Here is a 13,910-nt window from a genome sequence, read left to right as displayed (position 1 = left end):
CAGCCCCACCTGCAGCATACCCTGGCACCACCCTGGTCCAAGCTGCAGATTCTCTGGAGTTCAACCTTACACCACGCTGGTTCTGCCTCCCCGGGACGGCTCAGCATCCTGGCTGCCCAGACTCCCCGTGCACTCAGCACAGCATAGCCGCTGACATGTGTGTTATTTCACCTGCTGGATCCCAGCATTCCAGCGCAGGGCCGGGAAAGGTCATAAAAACGTTGCGGTAACCTATATATTACTTTTATGCTGGTGCTTAACATGGTGACTTTGACACGTGTGCAGGAGCCCTGTTGTAAATCAGGCCCCTGGGCCCACTGTGAGCACACGCAGGGCCATCTGCACCTCTCATGCATGCTCTGACCTGGCGGCTGCCCCTGAGTCTTGGAACTGACACTTGAGGTCCTTGGGCCAGTCTGGGGTCCATCTGCCGGCTGCCTCCACCTTGTCTCTAATAAAGCTTCCCTGAGTTCAGGAGCAGGGAGGGGGGCTCAGCTGGTGACAGACTCCACCAGCTCCAGGCCAGAAACTGAGGGAACGCCCATGCTGCGCTTGGCAGCCATGTACGCACGTGGGTGCTGGTGTGCATTCTCCTGGGTGTATATGTGAGTGTGTGTGTTCTCCTAGAGGGGGGAGTGTATTCTCCTGGGTGTATATGTGAGTGTGTGTGTTCTCCTGGAGGGGGGAGTGTATTCTCCTGGGTGTATATGTGAGTGTGTGTGTTCTCCTGGAGGGGGGAGTGTATTCTCCTGGGTGTATATGTGAGTGTGTGTGTTCTCCTGGAGGGGGGAGTGTATTCTCCTGGGTGTATATGTGAGTGTGTGTGTTCTCCTGGAGGGGGGAGTGTATTCTCCTGGGTGTATATGTGAGTGTGTGTGTTCTCCTGGAGGGGGGAGTGTATGCTCCTGGGTGTATATGTGAGTGGGTGTGTTCTCCTGGAGGGGGGAGTGTGTTCTCCTGGGTGTATATGTGAGTGTGTGTGTTCTCCTGGAGGGGGGCGTGTGTTCTCCTGGGTGTATATGTGAGTGTGTGTGTTCTCCTGGAGGGGGGAGTGTGTTCTCCTGGGTGTATATGTGAGTGGGTGTGTTCTCCTGGAGGGGGGCGTGTGTTCTCCTGGGTGTATATGTGAGTGGGTGTGTTCTCCTGGGGGCGTGTGTTCTCCTGGGTGTATATGTGAGTGTGTGTGTTCTCCTGGAGGGGGGCGTGTGTTGTCCTGGGTGTATACGTGAGTGGGTGTGTTCTCCTGGGGGCGTGTGTTGTCCTGGGTGTATACGTGAGTGGGTGTGTTCTCCTGGGGGCGTGTGTTCTCCTGGGTGTATATGTGAGTGGGTGTGTTCTCCTGGGGGCGTGTGTTCTCCTGGGTGTATATGTGAGTGGGTGTGTTCTCCTGGGGGGGTGTGTTCTCCTGGGTGTATATGTGAGTGGGTGTGTTCTCCTGGGGGCGTGTGTTGTCCTGGGTGTATACGTGAGTGGGTGTGTTCTCCTGGGGGCGTGTGTTCTCCTGGGTGTATATGTGAGTGGGTGTGTTCTCCTGGGGGCGTGTGTTCTCCTGGTGTATATGTGAGTGGGTGTGTTCTCCTGGGGGTGTGTTCTCCTGGGTGTATATGTGAGTGGGTGTGTTCTCCTGGGGGCGTGTGTTCTCCTGGGTGTATATGTGAGTGGGTGTGTTCTCCTGGGGGCGTGTGTTCTCCTGGGTGTATATGTGAGTGGGTGTGTTCTCCTGGGGGCGTGTGTTCTCCTGGGTGTTTGTGCATGCATAAAGAGTGTACACACTGTACGTGCATGAGTGTGTGTGCATTCTCCTGGAGGTGTGTGCAAAAGTGTGTGAGTGTGCAAGGATGTGTGTGCAAGGGTGGTTGAGCAAAGGCATGGCACTTCCATTCACTGTAGGCCAGACTTCACAGTTCTGCATGAGTTGCCCTCTGCCCAGATGGGCCAGGACCACCTCTCCAAGCCTTCCCTGGACAAGGCCCCCAGACCCTCAGGGCATCCCCTCGCTCCCAGGGTAATGGCTGAAGGCTTTCCCCTGGACAGACAGATGGACAGCTGCTGCTCAGAGCTCTGGGGCACCATACAGAGTCAGGCTCTCCTCACTAGCTCTCTGGGCCTGCTTCCCCACCTGCACACAGGACTGGTGCTGGCATTGGCGGGTGAGGTAAGGGGGATGGGGAGAGAATACCCCTCCATTTCTGAACAAGGAGCCTGGAGAAGCCACGCTGGAGAGGCGGACAGGGCAGGATGTGCAGCTTTGTCAGGAAAAAGGCCCTGAGAATGATTTGGCCTTCCTCATGGGTGGTGCCTATGGCAGGTCCGGGCCTCGGGCCTTCCTTACCTGGCCCCTAACTGTGGGCTCTGTGCTGCCCTGTGACCCACCGCACCGGGCTGAGGCCCCAGGCCCTCGTGGGCCTTCCTGGCCTCGCACCTCCTGTAGGCTCCTGGAAGCCAGGGCATCCAGCGTTGCGTCCTGAGCCCACTGCCCTGGTGGCTGTGCCCTCGTCCTCTCTTCCCCCCGCCTGGGAACCAGCTCTGTTGCACCTTTCAGGGGTCCTCATATCACAGCGTGGCTATGGAACAGGTGGACAGATGTCCCTACCGGCTTTCTGGGGGTGATCGGGCATAAGACGGGGAGCTCTAGGACCTAGCAGCTCTGCGTGCTGTGTGCCTTGGTGGGCCTGGCACGGCTCACCCTGAGGGTGGCAGATCACACCCATGGACACCTGGAAAACCACCTGGCCATGGCTTTAGGGGAAACGTGTTCTGGATGAGTAAGAAACAGCCCCCAGCTGAGCGGCCAACACAATGGTCAGCAGTCATCTACTGCCTGTTTTCGGAGTCTGGTCAGCAGTTCCGGCTTGAGGCCTCTCACTAGCAGCTGTCTTCTGAGAGGTCTGACTTGTGACTGCTGGGCTGGAGGGCTGCTGGCCAAGGCCTCGGTGTCTCTCCACAGCACTGATTGGGCAACAGAGCGGCGGTCGTCCCCCGGGCAGGTATCCAGGGGCCTTGGCAGTGTTCATGTCACCTAGGAGTCGATTGGTTGCACGACCACCCCTAGCTCAGGTTAAAATAACCCCCAAGGGCATGAAGGCTAGGAGGCCCATCTTGGAGAATGGCTGCTTTCATGAGAGAAGGCCCTTCACCGACTGCTTAGCAAAAGTAGCTGGCAACTGACACCTAGGGGATGCCAAGCAGGTTCTGTGACTTGGGGCTAGGTAAGCAGCGGTCTCCTAGAAAAGGTTTCATTTCTTCCTGAGCCCAGGAAAGATGGTTGGAAACCCCAGGCCCAGTACTGAGTATAGCATGGAGGGGGCTGGGGCCCAGGGAGGGAAATGCTGCTGATGCCTCCCGTCGAGAGAGCCCCCAGCTGTACCACAGGGGCCAGGATCTGCCTGTGCCCTCTCTGTGCCCTCACCCATGGTAGGTCCTTCCTTTACTGCCCTCTCTCCTTCTTGAGAGTCCCTTGGACTGCAAGGAGATCCAGCCAGTCCATTCTGAAGGAGATCAGCCCTGGGATTTCTTTGGAAGGAATGATGCTGAAGCTGCAGCTCCAGTACTTTGGCCACCTCATGTGAAGAGTTGACTCATTGGAAAAGACTCTGATGCTGGGAGGGATTGGGGGCAGGAGGAGAAGGGGACGACAGAGGATGAGATGGCTGGATGGCATCACTGACTCGTGAGTCTGAGTGAACTCCGGGAGTTGGTGATGGACTGGGAGGCCTGGCGTGCTGCGATTCATGGGGTCGCAAAGAGTCGGACACGACTGAGCGACTGAACTGAACTGAACTCCCTTCTGGAGTCACTGACCTTCAGCTGGAAAGCAAGAGAAGCACCCTGGGGCCTTTGGCCTTGGAAACCAGTCCACAGATTAGGGTGTCCTTGGAGGATTCTTGCCAAGAGGCTCTGAGGACCCTGGGGGGCTTGGGGGAGGGCCCAGGGACAGCCCAGTCCCAGATATTCTCTGAAGGATAGGGGTGAGATCAGAGGTCCTTCCGGAGAATGAAGAGGAGGCGGACAGAAGCCATTCTGGGTAGCAGAATAGCCAGCTCTCTCCAGCTCCACCCAGGGGGCAGCAGAGTGGTTGGGATGACGTTTCCAGGAAACCTTAGGTGAGTGTGGCTGAGCCTGTGGCAGGGCAGGAGCTTGCTAGGGCTGAGCTTGGAGGTAATAGAGGTAGGGGAGTCCAGAGGCAAACAAAGCTGGATGAAGGCGGGGCTCTGAGATCTAGAAGGCAGGCCGAGGCAGGGGCTGTAGGGGGCTTGCTGGTTGGAGGGAGACGGAAGGCAGATAGTTCTGGCTTGGAAGGGGCCACCTAGGAAGGACCTTTCCTGAGTGGGGGTCCTGGGGAGGGCGTGCTGGCCCCGGTTGTGGCTTAGGGGGAAAAGGAGAGAGAAGTGGCTTCTGGCCCAGCTGGCAGGAGAGTGGCCAGGACACAGCTGGCCTCGGGGACGCTTGGCTGGGTCCCAGGGTGGCTGGGTGGGTACAGAGAGGAGGAAGTGAGAACAGGCCCCCCGTGGGGGTGCTGAGTGCAGCCCCAACTTCCCAGCTCCTTGAGATATGGGGACACGCAGGTGGTGGGGGGCGCTGAACTGACAAATAAGCTGCTTGTGCCGAGTGCTGGAGAGGAGGCCCTCCGTGCCAGGAGAAGGACCCTGGGGAGACAGGCATACCTGTCAGTGTGGCCCTGCTGCTGGGCTGAGGTGGACGGAGAGCTGGCCCTGACCCTCCACCCTCCTGTGCTCTGGTCTGTGGGCATCAGGGGGGCCCTCTGATCAGACATCAGGGCTGTGGACACCTGGGGCCTGTTACCTCTGGGCCTAAGGCAATCTCATCTGTCTAGCTAGTCCAGGCAGCGCTGTGGTTTGGTGGAGGTGGCATGTCTCCTGCGCCCAGACCCAGTGGGCTGGGCTGGGCCTATTCACACAGGATTGGCTGAGGATGTTTGTGTGGTAGGTATTGGAGGCAGCAGAGATTAGGTCTGCAGGAAAAGCAGAAAACATTACGAAACAAATTGACTGTAATTTGGAGCAAATGTTTGATGCTGAGGCTCAGATTTGGGGCCCTCCCCAGTCTGACCGAGGCCTCACATTCCCACCACGCCCCACACTACCCTGCAGCAGCCAAGCATCGTCCCACATGCCACTAGCACCCCGCACAGAGGGCCACACAGGTGGCAGGAGGCAGCCGGGGGAAGGGGGATACAGACTGCTCGGCTGAAAGCAGCCCCCCTGATGATGCTGGCTCCCAACCCCCACAGGGTGGCCCAAGGGTGGGATGAGTGCCAGTGAGTCCCATTGGCCTCAGCCCTGGTCTCCACGCTGACTGTCTACCTGCTGCCCTGGGTTTTGGGACTAAAGCCCTGGGGTCTTTGGGGGTGAGTCTTGCCTGCCCTTACCCTCCTGGCATAGTTCTGGTTGAAACCTGACTTGTCATGAGATCTCTTTAAGCCACCACATACCCTCAAATGAAGGCTCTGCTATAGCCATGGGGCCTGTCAAACAGTGGTTTTGGGGTGGTGCTGACCTCTTCAGGGACCTGCCTCTGACCTCTCACTCTCAGGTCTACCCAGGGGTCGACTTGCCTCTGGAGTCCAGCTCTCTCCCGTCACCACTTCAGACAGGCCTTAGTGTGCTTTGCCCTGTCTTTTTGGAGCCTACTTACAGGGACCCCAGAAGCCCCAGGTCCAGGTGTGTGTGAGTGAGCGGTTGGAGGCGGTCACAGTGGGTAAGAGCTGGTGGGGGCCACAGCCCAGCCCAGCCCAAGCAGTGGAGGCTTGCAGCCCCCTCCCTGCCACCCCCGCCCTCCCCATGTTGCACACCCGTGGGCCTGATGGCAGGCAGGAAGGACGGCTCTCCTGGACTGCTGGGAGGAGGAAGGATGCAGAGATGAGGGGGAAGAATCAGACTTGATGTCCCTCACTGGGCTGGGCCTGGATTCTGGCTCCCATTCCAGGGACTGTCTGCTCCCGGGTAAGGGATGGGCTCAGGCCACAGCAGTGGGTGGCAACCCAGAGACCCCAGTGGGGCCCAGGGAAAGAGACAGGCTGAGAACCTGGAAAAAACACTCTCACTAAGAACACAAACAGGGCTCACCCTCTGCCAAATATTCCTGGAAAACGTTTAGGACCTGTATCAACATATGAAATTTCTATCAAACTTTTATTAATCGGAGCCCTTTGCTGTCAATCCCCATCTGATCCCTCTGGACATTCCTGGGAGGGGCCTGAGCTTGGGTTACTGGGAGGGCTTGAGGTAGGGCAGGGCTGCAGCTGTCCCACAGTCAAGGCCAGGTTGGCTGCAGCTCCCCCGGCTGCAGCAACCAGAACCAGGCCCGCTGAGTGACCGAGACCCGAGATGGAGCAACGGTCGTGCTTCCGTGGGTTGTGAGCCCACACTTCCCACGCTCAGAGCAGCTCCTCTCACACCCCCCCAACCCAGGACTGCTGTCAGCTGCTTCCAGAGGTTCTGGACTGTGCACAGCGGGGATGCTTTTATGGGGTAGGAGACTCATAAAGAACCAAGAGCCCCACTTAGGAGCTGAGAGCTGGGCTGGCTCCACAGTTAGGGAGAGGGAGGCTTAGGCAGGACTTCTGGGGGGAGGAGGTGCTCAGGAGGGAGCTTCTGGGGAAGAGCTTCCTGGGGAGAAGAGTCCATTCAGCCCCTCCTCTCTAGGACTAAGCCACTGGGACCCCTGAGACCTGGCTATCCACCGGCCTCCACCCCACTTCTTCCTATCCTGCACATGCTCCCTCCGTTTCCAGGCCATCACAGGATGGAAGTTTTCTCCTGTTCCTGGAGGGAGAGGGGCTGGACTCATTTTGTTCTGGGAGAGCATCCCAGAGATCTTTGTGGGGTGGGGGGAGGTGGGAACCGATGCAGTTATTCCACACAGAAAGATTGGCTGCTTCTTTTTTTTTAAGTTAATTTATTTTTTATTGAAGGATAATTGCTTTACAGAATTTTGCTGTTTTTGAAGACTGTTTTCTTAAAGACTGTATGTATGTATGTAGTTTTGCCAGCTCTGGCCAGGGCCAGGGAGATGGTGTTGCATGAGAACAGCCCCTACCCCCATCAGGGTCACCCCAGCTGACTCACAGCTCTCTGAGATGGAGACGGATGGAAGGAACACTGTGTGGTCCCCTCGGGTTCTGTCCTGGCCCCAGCCTCCAAGTGCCTGAGGCTGGGTCTGTTTTGGGCATTAAGGTAAGTGCAGAGTTGCAGCAGATGGGAAGCATGGGGCGGGTGCGGTGCTGTTTTTGTGATCGGCAGGGCCTGTGTGTGCCTGGGCCCCTGGGGAGGAGCCTGAGAGAGTCCCTCTCGCTGAGACCTTCCTGGGTGGGGTGGGGGCTCAGAGCAGCCCACATTCCCTTGACCCCCACAGTGCCTCCCTGCTTGCGTCTTTTCTTCTGCTCTGGGGGATGTGGGCCAGGCAGAAAGGTAGAGTGCAGCCAGGATTCAAGTTGGGGGCTGGGGGCTATTCAACGGGTGGCCTGCTCCTCCCTCGGCCCCAATCCCTGCTTTGGGAGTTCCTGAGACTCAGTGGTCAGTGAGACCTTGGACTGTGGATTAGAGGGCCGGCCTGACCAGGACAGAGCTGGGGGTGCGGCACTTAAACTGGGGCTCTCTCTTGAAGAAGTTCTGGGACAGTGAACAGTAGAAGATCCCCCCTTTCCTCTCCACCACACCCTGCAAACTCCACACACACAGGGGTGGTCGGGGAGTACAGACACAGTGTGTTGGTGAAGGGATCCTGTTTCCCTTTCCACCCATTTCTCTGGGATCAAAGTCTTTCCTCTCACCCTTCTGAAGGCCACAGTGGGGTGTCAGACCCCAGCACCTATTAAGCACTGACAGTAGGCAACACCCCAGCAACGATGACCAGGAGGAAGGAGAGTCCTGGTGAGAGAGGTCCTTGGGTGGACCGGTGGGGCCTAAGCCAGCATGCTGGTCTGCACTCCACCTCGTTACTCATTTACAGACGGGGAGAGGGTGCATGCCTTGGGGTGTACAGGCATTTTTCTGGGACAGACGCCTTCGGCATAGGGCTGGCAGGACAGCATACCCACAGCAGCAGGCACTGTGCCTGCGGTCTGCACAGAGACTTACATTGAACTTAAATCTGCAGCTCCAGGCCCACCCTGCTCACAGCAACCTCATCCCCTTTGTCCAACATCCCTGGAACCAGGTGGTGGGGAGGCTCCCAGAGCGGCAGGGAGAGATGAGGGGCTTTGGGATATGGAGAGTCCGCAGAAGAGGGAGGGGTGGGACAAGGGGAGGGGCTTGGGGGGAGTCCTGGGAAGGGGGCCGGGCCAGGAGACCCAGTTTCAGGGGCGGGGGCCTCCCAAGAAGGGGGAGGGGCGGAGGATCCCGCAAGCCTGGCGGCGATCCCAGCCACATCGGTGGCCACAGCAGCTGGCCAGGGGCGGGAGTGGGGCTGGCCGCCAGGGTTCAGATGTTCTTTGCGGTACAGCGGGAGGTGGTGTAGGGGTGGAGCCACGGACAGTGCTGACCGCCAGCTCAGCCCTGAGCTGCAGACAGGGGCCCTTTGCCTCACATATCAGGAGGTCCTGGAGACCCTGGGAGGGGAGGGGCTTGCCTGGGACTGGGAGGGCGTGTTCCAGACCCCAAGCCCAGCGTCCTGCTTAATGCAGAGCGAAAGGGATCCCTCGTTATCCGGGCTGCCATCCCACACTTCTGATCCTGGCTGGGTGCCGGGAGAACCGGAGACCTTGGTCGCTTTCAGGAGCTTCAGCTGAACTCAGAAGTGATGGGCCCTGCAGGAGGTCCAAGTGACCCTTGTCCCAGGAGTGACTCTAGGAGGGAACTGCCATCCTAGACCGGAAGCACAACCTAGACTGGGGTCTAGGCTGGCTCTATGACCCTCCTGTCCCCAGCCAGGGGCAGGAGCAGGCCTGGCCTGGACATTTGTCTCGCTGAGTAGGCAGGGAAGGGGTGATGCCTCCCTGTGAAGTGAAAGGCTTGGTCCTGAGCTTGATGGGGCACAGCCTTCTCCCTAACCCAGGTACAGCTGGCCTTCCTGACCCCCGGGCCTGAAGGAGGGTCTTCTCAGGCTGTTACGTGAAGAGGGCTTGTGCTGGACCAGGAGAGGCCCTTCTGCTTTTGTCTCCTGCTCCGTCCCCACACTTTCTTGTCCATCTGGGCAGTGGCCCTCCCCAAAGGACATACCTGCCCCAGGGACCTTCCAAACTGCCTGGTGCAGGGCTCAGCAGACAGGGTCTGGGGAGGGGCCCCAGACATGGACACTGGCTTTGAACACTGTTCGTAATGCTGAACATGCTGCGATCTATCTCACAGGTAAGGATACAACTTCAGAGAGGTTCAAATAGTTCGTTACGCCCAGGTAGTGACCAAACCAGCTTCAGGCTCCCTCTGGGCCCTCTCACCTGTGAGGTACAGGGAGGTGGCTGGCGGAGCCACAGCTGTGAGAATGCAGGTGTGTGCAGGTGTGGGGAGAGAGCAAATTTGACAAGATGGGGTGTTCAGGCTCTCGCCACATGTTTTGTAAATGATGACTGCATAACAGCTGAGCTCATTTGTGGCCCTGCGCATGCGGGCCATGGGGTACTCGCTCAGTCATAGCCTACTTTGTGCTGTAGAGATATGTGAACTCCACCTAGAAAGTGGCAGCACTCTACTGCTTCAGCACAGCTATGTCCATTGGGTCAACCAGGAGAAGAGAGACTATAGCGTGTCTGCAGCTATGGCTGCAGCGTCAGCCAGCAGAGAATGAGTGTGTCTGCAATTCCTAGGGCTCCTCAAGTCTCCTTCCAGCCTCTTAGTTTAGGCCTCGCCTACCCTGGGTTCAGCAAGCAGTGCATACGGTGGGAACAGCAAGACAATCGGAGTCACGAGCAGGATCAGCAATACAGCAGGTAAGGCTGGCATGTGGGGCTGTGTTACCCCTCAAGCTAAATGCTGAGACACCGGCTAGGTCCTGGGTGCGGGGTGGAGGGGCTGTCTGACTTTGGGGATTTAAGGGCCTGAGAGCCTTCTGTTGAGCTGTGAGAATTTCTGACGAGCATGAGTCTTGTTGACCCCTGTCCTCACCGACCCTTGACACTCCTGTGAGGGATTCAGAACCTGGAGGGGAGTGAGGAGTCAGCAGGTCTCACCACCCCATGACCCAAGCGCTCTGCACACGTCCCCATCAGACAGGCAAACCGAGGTTCAGAGGCCGAGCTACCAGCCTGGGTTACAGTGAAGGCGGTGCTGGATAGTGAGGCCACGCTGGCCTTGGATGCCCTCCCCCTCCTCCCACCTCATAGTCCCCCCGACCCCACTCCTCTGCCAGCATCGCATGCAGCCTTGCAGGGGAGCCTTTAGCCTGCAGTTCTCCTGCCCCATCAGTGCAAGGGAAGCCTGCTTTTGTCCTGGCATCTGCATGGTGTTAAACACGTAGACACTGTGTGGCCAGCTGGACTTGGACAAGCTTCTGGCCACACCCTGGCCCACCCACCCACGGCCTGAGGTACCCCTGAGCTGGTCTAGAACCCAGAACTTTCCCAGTGGCTGTGTCTGGAAGGTGTGAGGATGGTGGGCAAGTAGTATTCTACCTGTAGTGTGCCCAGGACCCTCATCTTGCTCAGTAAGTGCGGGCAGGACACAAGACTATCTGGCCCTTTGGTTTGTCCGATTTCACATTTGGGGGTTGGTGTATCTCATGAGGACTCAGATCCTTGATTTTGCTGGGCCTGAGTGGAAGAGGTAGCCTAACTGAGCCATCAGGGACCAGACAGTCCTGGAGAGACCTGTGTCGCTCCACTTTGAGACTGAGGCCAGGCTCCACCCATGCTGCCCCAGCAGCTCCCAACCCTGAGCTGGCCCCTGACCTCTGACCTCTCCAGTCTGGACCTGGGCAGCCTCTGCTTCCGCTAGTCCCTAGACACAGACCACATAGGGGTGGGAGCTTGTTCCGACGACCCTCCTCCCTGCCCCATTCTGTCTTCTGACCCCCCGCTCCATCCTCTCTCCTGGTCCCCCTCCTCTCTCTTCTTTTCTCCCTCTCCCTGTTTCTTCCTTCCTCCCTTTTCCCTCTCCTCATCTTTTTGCTCCTGCCCCCCCCCCCCGCCCTTCCTCACCTCCCTCTTCCTCCCTTCTCTTCTTGCCCTATTTCCTCTGCCCTTCTCTTGCTCTGGCCCGGGGCCTAGGACCCTCCTGCGTGATTGAGGGCTCAGACAACGGACTCCCTCACCCTCACTGTGGAGTGCCCCCACCGACCCTAATTCTTACTGCACACCTACACATGGGGTGCACAGATGCCTGCTGCAGAGAAGCAAGTTGATATAGGAGACTCGGGGGATGGCCCTCATCCCTGCATGCCCAGGCACGGGAGGATAGCCCACTCTCAGCCCAGACTCTCATGTCCCTTGGAGACTGGGGATAAATCAATTTCCATGGCTCATCCTGGAGTAGCCTTCAGAACCTTTGGCTAATGTTAGAAACTACTTTATGTGCAGTACGTTTTGAAAATTTCCAGGAAAAGGGATGTTTGTTAGTGTTTAAAGGCCACGTAACAAGCCTCTGCTCCATGAGCCTCTATTTCTCCCCACGGCTGAGCCCGCTCCAGGATCTGACAGCGGCGCTGCCTCCCTGAGGGGCCTGGCCACCCACCCAGGGCCCCCGACTGACACGTGTCTTGCCCTCTCTCCTGGACGCAGGCCTGCCAGACCACCTCCACCTACCTTCAGGATTGGGAAGGGCCAGGAGTGCACACTGGCTCCGCCCACTTTGGCCCCGCCCACACCATGGAAGCGCCCCGCCCCAAGCCTAGTCCGGTCCGCATTCAGAGAGAGCCCGCCCACCAGGGCCCCATCCTTGACCTGGCCCCTCCCCAGCCCGCCGAGAGCCGGTCTGCAGCCACCCCAGCCGAGAGCCCTGTAGACTCACGGCAGACTCCCTGGAAGCAGGAGTGGATGTTGGGAGCACCAGCTGTGGGTGAGGACAGTGCTGCTGTTCATGGCAGGTGCGGGGGTCCACTTACTGCCTCGGTGACCTGGTCTTGAGTCTGTGGGGCGCACAAGTGCTGACGTTGGGGCGCAGATGGGATAGGGGAGGCGTTTTTCGTAAGCATGCAGTATTCATGAATTATAAAGAGACCTCAGCGTCCTAGGCCCCTCGGGTCTTCGGAGACCTGTGTGCTTCTGCCCTCACTGAGACTGGCAAGGAGCAGAGGGGATGACAGGCGGACAGGCTGCACCTGCTCCTCGTACATTTGCTTGTCGAGCCCGTCGGAGCCTCCAGGATGGCTGCCCATCGCCTGGGGGCTCCTAGGCTGGGGTGGGCGAGGGTAAGATGGACAGGATGCGGAAGTACCAAGCTCACCAGCAGGCAGCCAGCCGAGGAGCAGGGGCCCAACAGAGGCTCACTCCCAGGACGACGGTGCCTCGGCCACGTGCGAGGCTCCCTGAGGGTCCCCTGCTCCCGGGAAGGCTCCGGCGGTGGTTCCTAACTGTCTCGGCAGTGTGCGTGATTTATGATATGATTTTGTGATATGCAGGTTTTGCACGTTTTGATTCCCGGCTACATTTTTTTGCGATGGTTGTAGCTGCTGCTGTAAATAGTGTTTCTCTAGTATTTTCTGTTTGCTCCTGTATGAAATCCAAATGACTTCTTATACGGTCTCAAATCCATGCACCTTACTAAATTTCTTTAGAAACTCTCCAAAGACATAGGGATTGAAAACATTATCTTGTGATATTAACTTCTGATCGAATTGTTTTGCAGAGACCTTGGCCTGTACGACACATGGTGTTGGAAATTGTTTCTTATGGCTTAAGAGATGGGGATCTTTATGGAGGCTGCCAGCACCTGGGGGTTTTGCTGCTGTTGCTGCAGCAAGAGGGCCTCTGCTCCCTGGGCAAGCTTGCTGCTGCTGCTGCTGCTGAGTCGCTTCAGTCGTGGCCGACTCTGTGCGACCCCAGAGACGGCAGCCCACCAGGCTCCCCCGTCCCTGGGATTCTCCAGGCAAGAACACTGGAGTGGGTTGCCATTTCCTTCTCCAATGCATGAGAGTGAAAAGTGAAAGGGAAGTCGCTCAGTCGTGTCCGACTCCCAGCGACCCCATGGACTGCAGCCCACCAGGCTCCTCTGTCCATAGGATTTGCCAGGCAAGAGGACTGGAGTGGGCTGCCATTGCCTTCTCCTCTGGGCAAGCTTACGTGATGCCTTTTCCATCCATACGGGTCCTCTCTGCTATGAGTTCTCTCGGAGTCAGATATTCCATTTTCCTTGGACATCTGGCCAATATTTGCCTGATACATCTCTCCTTGTGTTCTTGCTTTCAGCTTCTCTGTGTTCCATTGTTATACTGTGTTGCCTGAAAACAGCATAGAACTGGGAGTTATAGTTTTTTGTTTTAACCCGATATGATCCTGTCTTTTAGATGTTAAGAACAGCCCAGTATTTATTGTGACTATTGATATATCTGGATTTGTTTCTTTCAATTTGTCTTTATTTCCGCTTTAATTAGGTCTTTTCTACTTTCTTGCCTTGATGGAGATTTTTGTTTTAATACTCCCTCCCACCTTTATTGATTTTTCTCTCTACAGTCTTGAAATTTATACATGCTGATTCTAGTCCTTCAATGCTGCCTCTGGAGCTGTTTAACCTGACTATTAAGTTAACAGAGACTTAAATATTTGATTACCTCCAAGGCAATAAAAGTACATTAGAATGTTTTAGCTCCAGTCATAGTTTTCCAGCTTAGTATTGCTGAGTGTTTTAGTTCTTTCTTTAGCCTCACAAATTAGATGTTGTTTTATTGTCTTATGGGCAGTGGTTGTTTGGATTCATCCGCATATTACTGTTGTGTGTGTTGATCATTTCCGCTTACACACTGGACTCCTTCCAGGATTATTTTCCTTCTTCTCAAAGCACATACTTGAATTCCTTGAGAGC

At 56.9% G+C, this 13,910-nt stretch overlaps 1 long non-coding RNA gene across 1 annotated transcript; it reads left to right on the top strand.

Moving 5' to 3' along the window:
- LOC108636408 lies at nucleotides 9,703–12,782 on the top strand. Its single transcript, XR_001918380.1, has 3 exons — nucleotides 9,703–9,886; nucleotides 11,672–11,976; nucleotides 12,738–12,782. It is a non-coding gene; the product is annotated as an uncharacterized LOC108636408 (long non-coding RNA).

The sequence above is a fragment of the Capra hircus genome, chromosome 7 (genome assembly GCF_001704415.2).
Source record: "Capra hircus breed San Clemente chromosome 7, ASM170441v1, whole genome shotgun sequence".
NCBI classification, from domain to species: domain Eukaryota; kingdom Metazoa; phylum Chordata; class Mammalia; order Artiodactyla; family Bovidae; genus Capra; species Capra hircus.
This window is presented reverse-complemented; position numbering and strand designations above follow the sequence as displayed.